The sequence below is a fragment of the Dendropsophus ebraccatus genome, chromosome 1, assembly GCF_027789765.1.
Source record: "Dendropsophus ebraccatus isolate aDenEbr1 chromosome 1, aDenEbr1.pat, whole genome shotgun sequence".
Classification (NCBI taxonomy): domain Eukaryota; kingdom Metazoa; phylum Chordata; class Amphibia; order Anura; family Hylidae; genus Dendropsophus; species Dendropsophus ebraccatus.
In genome coordinates this window covers 198,926,481-198,934,168 of record NC_091454.1, presented here as the reverse complement: position 1 = coordinate 198,934,168, position 7,688 = coordinate 198,926,481, and positions in this window count along the sequence as shown.

Below are 7,688 nucleotides of genomic sequence, written 5' to 3'. Positions count from 1 at the left end.
CCTAGCAGTCAGTGACAAGAGGTTACCATGGTGTCAGCCCAGCCATGCTACCTGTAAGGGGCTGCCCAGTGAACCTCACCTTTAAATATCCTTTAGCATGTTATTGCAGCTATAGGGGCTCCATAGCAAAGAATTAAAGGGGGTTAGATAAACATGGGCACTTTCTTCCAGAGACACTCTAGACGCACTCTTGTCTCCAGTTCAGGTGTGGTTTGTAATTAAAGGGGTTATCCAGCGTTACAAAAACATGGCCACTTTTCCCCCTACTGTTGTCTCCAGTTCAGGTGCATTTACTTCAATGGAACTGAGTTTCAAAACCCCACCCAAACTGGAGACAACAGTAGGGGGAAAGTGGCCATGTTTTTGTAGCGTTGGATAACCCCTTTAAGTTTCATTCACTTTAATGGAACCAAGTTGCAAACCAGAGACAAACAAGTTGCAAACTGGAGACAAGTGTGGTAGCCATGTTTTTCTAACGCTGGATAACCCCTTCAAGATACCCTTCCCCCCACCCTCACCAACGGGGACATTCTTGAATTAAAGGGGTTATCCAGCATTAACAAAACATGGGCACCACAGACAGCACTACTCTTGTCTCCAGTTTGGGTGCAGGTTTTACTGCTCAGTTCCATTGAAGTGAATTTTGAACCACCCCTGAACTGGAGACAAGAATTGAGCTGCCTCTGAAAGAAAGTGGCCATGTTTGTCTTAGGGTCCTATTACACAAATCGATTTCTAACGATAAACGATCGCAAACGAGATTGTTTATCGTTAACCTGAAATCGTTCACCGTATTACACAGAACGATAATCGTTAGATACGATTGTTACTATGATCCCAGCAAAACAATGAACAATGTGCAATTTCACTGAACGACAGTATGTCCTCCTAACTTTGACATCATGCACACGGCTAAATATGATGGGGGAGATTTATCAAACATGGTGTAAAGTGAAACTGGCTCAGTTGCCCCTAGCAACCAATCAGATTCCACCTTTCATTTTCCAAAGAGTCTGTGAGGAATGAAAGGTGGAATCTGATTGGTTGCTAGGGGCAACTGAGCCAGTTTCACTTTATACCATCTCCCCCGATATGTCTATGTGTAAATGCAAAGATTGTGGAATCTACTCATGTGCATTGGCCATTGGAGCATAATGGGTCCTATATACTATCTGCAGTTGTGCCTCCTACATTGGGGATAGTATGCAGAGTCAGTTGTGTGTATGTGGCTGAATTTAAAGTGGCTTTCAAAATCTCATTTCAACTGTGGACACAGGTTTTTTTTTTAATTATGATAAAGTCCTTAGGATAACAGACTCCTATGTAGTCTGATCCCGCAGTCTTTATCATTGCAGACACCTGTGTAGTCTGATCCCGCAGTCATACTAGAGTCCATCTTTCCTCTGTTTCTTACCAATATACATTAGGAAAGTTCTAAAAACACAAAGGACAGATAGATGGTAATATGACTGCGGGATCAGACTACACAGTGCTTGTTAGTAGTCTGTTACCATGGAGACAAATAGTTCTAATTTTTAAATTACTACCAGTTATTTCAAACCATATCCACCTTAAATTTTTAAAAGCCTGTAAAATGCCATCCACTGTGTCATAGAGGAGGCTTTGTTCGTGTGTGTGGGAGAAGGAGTAAAGCAGGATTGATGAGTACATTACACATACAGCATACAGCACATCCTGTACACTGCAGCAACAATAAGTGGTGAAATTCTGACTGAGGCTATGTTCACACTGCGTATGAATCCGTCTGTAGATCGTACGCCACCATACATGTGCGGCTGAAACTACGGGCGTGGGAAAAATCGACATGGCGCCAGATGCGTACACTCCGCGAACATACGCCCGTAGTACAGTTATGCTTCCCTAGCTTGTTTCGAAGCGATCTGAAACAGGTCATTTACTTGGAAATCTTCGCCCAGCCCCTTAAACCACACAGAACCTTTTGGATCGAAAAATCAAGTTCAATTTGGCTGAAATAAGTACGTTGTACGGGACCGCATGGAAATCCACGGCCGTGAGTTTCAACATTTCCGTCCTCAAACAATGGTCTTGTTCATTTTTCACGGCGCCATATACGATCCGGCTGTAAGCTCATACGTAGTGTGCATTGTGCGGCCGTATCATGTAGCGAACGCATCAAGCTCAAAACCACGTGCGTATATTTGCGGTTCGCACTACGGACGGATTCATACGCAGTGTGAAAGTGGAATATCCCTGTAACGTCCTTCGCTTTAGCTGCCATCTGGATTAGGAATAACACTGCCGTGGACTTCTGCTAGGATGTCCTGGATGTTGTCCTCTGATGACGTAAACCTGCACAGAGCGCTATATTTTCCCCAATTCCCCATCAGGTGCAATCCCATCAGATGGATTTTGCCCAGGTTTGTGGCTGTCATTGTAATAAGAAGCCACGATGCACACGTGAACAGAACCTATTAGGTAATATGTGGGTGAACCTGCAGTACTGAGAACGGTATGTCAGGTTATTGATTGTGGAGTAGTACACCTAGGCTGCTCCTCCCTGTCTGCTGCTTTTTGGCTACTTTGCTTCCAGGTAGTAGCATAAGGTTGTTCGTAGACAAAGAATTTCCACCAATATAACTATACAAATAGATGTAATTCTTTTGTATAAGAGTCCATTCCCAGCCATACACATTACACTCAGAGGACCGTCTATGTTGGCTATCCCTAGTCCATTGGCGGATGTCAGGGAACAGAAGGGTTGTCGATGTCCGATTACAACACACTTGCTTATTTTGTTCTACGGAAACTATGTACTATGGTCGTGTTCCTAAGCCCTGACTGCAGCAGAACTAAGAGGCCAGCACTTTGAGATGTCGAATGGCCGTTCAGATAAGACCTTGGCAGATAATATGACCACTCCAAAAGAAGAATTTCTGCCGGCTGCAGCAGATCGGGCTCGGCCACAAGCGTCATTGACACAGGGCTGAAAGCACAAAGCTGAACCATGTCAGAACATCATGTTTTCCAATAGGGCCTGTACAGTCATGGCCGGTATTACACTGCATCAGGAGTGTCCGCCAGACATATATGGCATCCGTCATACATAGCATGAAATAGTGTCTAGATCAGATCCTATATAGATGATAAAAGAGCTCACATTGTGCATATAATGTACATCACCAGCGGAGTCATAAAAGGTCTTTATAAGGTTTCTATAACTGGTTTATCCAGGGTCACTTGGGATTGTCAGAAGCCTTTTACGTTGCTAATCGGGATGCCAGAGAAATGTTTCTAGTAACTTACATTTCAATGGCTCCTGAAAATAGAATGGTCTTTCCCATTCATATGCAGGTGCCTGATGTGGTTAGAAGCCATCGGCGCGGCTCTTGGTTATTTTCATAATGTGACGACAAAGAGTGAGGTCACTATGTTAACCATGACAATAGACGTCTTGATTCTCTTGTGTATTAGGAGAAAGAGTACAAAGAAACAGCGTCTCCAGGATGAATGGGAAGTCCAGTGTGGGGGGGGGATTCCATTCCAAAAATTTCTATAAAATAATCAGGCTTTGGGTTATTTGGTGTACTGCTCTGTGGGTGCTGGGGTCCCTAGGAGGCATCTCTGACAAATCACTAAAAGGAAAGGAGTCCTCAAGTAACAGATTAAGGTATGGAGGAACTTGGTTCAGTCTGGCTAACTATACTGGTGAGATTTATGGCCCTATTCCACCGTAACGATAATCGTCCGGATCGGCCCCATTTGGCCCGATTCGGCCAATTATCGTTCAGTGAAATAGAGAGAACGATCAGCTGATGATCGTGTCATTGGCTGATCGTTCATTTAGGGCCAGACCTAAAATCATCGTTCCCCCACCGCGCATCGCTAAGGTTGAATAGCGGTGCGCGGTGGGCGACCGACAATTTGAGAAGAAGCAGCATCATACATTACCTGTCTAGGCTTCTTCTCCGCGCTGTCTTCATCCCCGAGTCCCACGCGCTCTATCTTCAGAATGGGCGGTCAGCTGATGGAGCGCTCAACCAATCACAGGCCGGGACCGCCGCGGCCTGTGATTGGCTGAGTGTGGCCTGTCAGCTGACCGGCCATTCTGAAGATAGAGAGAGCAGGACCCGGGGATGAAGACAGCGCGGAGAAGAAGCCTGGACAGGTAATGTATGATGCTGCAAGGACATCGGTAACGATGTCCCTGCAGCCCTCGCTCAACGATCATCGGGCCGTGGAATAGGCCCAGTAAACGAGCGGCGATCTAGCAGATAGCCACTCGTTTACATTGTTGATCGGGCCCTCTTCGGCCTCTCCGCTCAACACTAATGGTATTGTTCGTTTCTGTTGGTTACTGTGTTCAATACTGGAATTGGTCTTTGATTGTTGGTTTTATTATCATTTTGGACACAATTCTAGTTTGACTGGGATAGCCTTGTAATTGGTTTGGTATTCTTGATTTTGGGTATTGTTTTAGGTTCTTATCGGTTTATGGTGGTTATATTTTTGTGTGGTTCATTGCTAACAATAATTATATTTATTTGTAAAGTGGCAACAGATTCCGTAGCACTTTTAGTTTTTTTGCACAATACAAGGGTTAGTTACATTTACATATTACAGGATTAAATACGTTTTATTATTAATGTCTGAGTACAGGTACAAAGTGCATGGAACCGTCAGAGTAAAATGTGAGGGGACAGCAGAGGGGGAAACAAAATTTAGGGAATGTTATAAGTGTGAGTCTAATATCTTTGGGTAGGGCATTCCAGAGAACTGGTGCAGCATGAGAGAAGTCTTGGAGGCGGGAGTGAGAGGTTCTGATTATGGAAGATGTAAGGGTTGGATCTTTAGCAGAGCGTAGAGCACAGGTAGGATGGTAGTTGGAGATGAGGAAGGAAAAGTATGGTTGGGCAAAAAGCTTTATGGGTGAGGAGTTTAAGTTGAATTCTGTACTTAATGGGCAACCAGTGCAGTGACTGGCACAGTGTATGGGTATGTTCACACTGAGCAAATTCAGCGGAATTCTGCGGCAGAATCAGTGTCTAATGTCTTCTCAATGGGAGGGCTCTCTATGGGATATGTCAATTCTTTGAGCGGAGAGCCCTCCCATAGAGACACCGTTTGACACTGAGGTAGGCGGGAATTCTGCCGAATTTGCTCAGTGTGAACATACCCTAAGGGCTGGAGAGGAGGTTGGGTCTGGCTGCCGCATTCAGGATAGGCTGGAGAGGGGAGAGTTTAGAGAAAAGAAGACCGATTAGTAGGGATTAGGGATGGTCCGAACCCGCCAAGGTTCGGCTGAACCCGAACGCTCAGCATCGGATTACCGCTGTCTGCCCGCTCCGTGTAGCGGGCGGATACAGCGGGAGGACCGCCTGGAAAACTGGGATACAGCCTATAGCTATGGCTGTATCCCAGTTTTCCAGGCGGTCCTCCCGCTGGATCCGCCCGCTGCACGGAGCGGGCAGACAGCGGGAATCATTGCGGATGGTTCGGGTTCGTACGAACTCCGTACGAACTCGGTTCGGACCATCCCTAGTAGGGATTTACAATAGTCAAGACAAGAGTGGATCAAGGCGACAGTCAGAGTCTGAGCTGTGTCAAGGTTGAATTCTGGAGACATGTTTGAGATGTAGGTGACAGGAGTGTGCAAAGGCTTGAATATAGGGAGTAAAACATAGATTCAAGTCTAGCATAACTCCCAGACATCGTGCTTGATGCACAGAAGTTATACTAGTGCCACAGAGATGTCAGGTCGAGGTTGGTTAAAGAGAAGGGAATAAAAGAAGTTCCGTTTTAGAAAGGTTAAGTTTGAGAAACAGAGAGGTCATAGTGTTAGAGAGAGCAGGTATTTTGTAGGAATGCAGGTGTCATTGGCATAGAGATGGTATTGGAGGCTAAACCTGCTAATAGTCTGTTCTGTGTACATTATAATTCTCTCTATTTCACTATTATTATCACAATAGTCTTCCAATAGTATACCTTTTTTTTTTAATAAGAACCAACTCAATTAAATAGCGCAGAAATCTGTCTTATGTCAATGCCGCAGAGTTTCCCCATTGATTCACTCTCAGGAAACTTATTTTTACCACTCGTAGTACTTCTCTACCTGGGCCTACTATTTTGGCTCCAAAATCTAAGCCACATTACAGGCCTGACTTGCCAGGCCACTCGGCAAGCTTGCAGGGCAACCAGGCCTTACTGTTGCAATTCACAATCACACAAAACTAGAGATTCCTTCTTAGCTCCCAAACAAAATTCCTTCATTTGTGTCAACCACCGATAAGTATAGTTTAAGTATAAGGCTATACTTTAAAGCGACTCTGCACTCACAATCTGACCCCCCCCCCCAAACCGCTTGTACCTTCAGATAGCTGCTTTTAATCCATGACCTGTCCTGGGGTCCGTTCTGCAGGTGATGCAGTTATTGTCCAAAAAAACAACTTTTAACTTGCAGCCCTGTGTCAAACTGGCATGGCCCTAGCATTGCGACGCCCATCTGTCCCTCCTCCCTGCCCTCTTCACCATTTTTCCTATTCATCACCTGTCACAACACTGCACAGGTGCCTTAGGCCGGGTTTACATTTGTCCAGCGGTGCGGCGGCGTTTCCCTCCGGTGCATGAGAAAAGCGCCGGAGGGAAACGCATTATTGAACTGATCCCATTGTTTTCAATGGGATCGTTCAATATATGCGGCGTGCAAAAAGTGACGCCGCACCGCCGGACCGACCGCACAGGAGAACGCAGCATGCAGCGTCCTCCCTTGCGGCCCGCAAGGCTGTGCGGCACCGCATCCACTGAAGTGAAAGGAGCGCCGGAGGCCAGCCGTGTGATGACGGATGCTGTATTCACTCGTCCGGCTCTAGCTCCGGTGCTCCGAGAAGAGGCTCTCTGGCAGCACACCAAAGCCCCAATGTGTGGGATTGGGGTAGTGTGTGTTGGGGTCAGATGGTACACTGTGCAGGGGGTCAGGTGGGGTTGTGTGGGGTCAGGTTTCATTGGTGTGTGTGTGTGGGGGGGGGTCAGGTTGGGAGGTGTGTTTGGTTGGATAAGGGTGGTGGTGTGTGGGTGGATCAGGTGGGATAGTGTGTTGGGGTGGGTGGGGTAGTGTGGGTGGGTCAAGGTGTGTGTGGGGGGGGGGGGGTAGGTGGGATAGTGTGGGTGGGTCAAGGTGTGTGTGTGGGGGGGGTAGGTGGGGTAGTGTAGGTGGGTCAAGGTGTGTGTGTGGGTGGCGGGGTAGTGGGGGTGGGTCAATGTGTGTGTGTGAGGGGGGTAAGTGGGGTAGTGTGGGTGGGTCAAGGTGTGTGTGTGTGAGGGGGGGGTAGGTGGGGTAGTGTGGGTGGGTCAAGGTGTGTGTGTGTGGGGGGGGGGGTAGGTGGGGTAGTGTAGGTGGGTCAAGGTGTGTGTGTGGGGGTGGGTCAAGGTGTGTGTGTGTGTGTGAGGGGGGTAAGTGGGGTAGTGTGGGTGGGTCAAGGTGTGTGTGTGTGTGAGGGGGGGGTAGGTGGGGTAGTGTGGGTGGGTCAAGGTGTGTGTGTGAGAGGGGGGTTGTGGGGGTGGGTCAAGGTGTGTGGGGGGGGGTCAGGTGGGTGTGTGTGTGTTTGTGGGGGGGTCAGGCGTATATATACGCCCTGCGATCATTATGGCAGTTCAGAGCGTGGCCGTGCGGCGACCCCGCTCTGAACTGCCGCGGTCCCGGGTGCTTCATG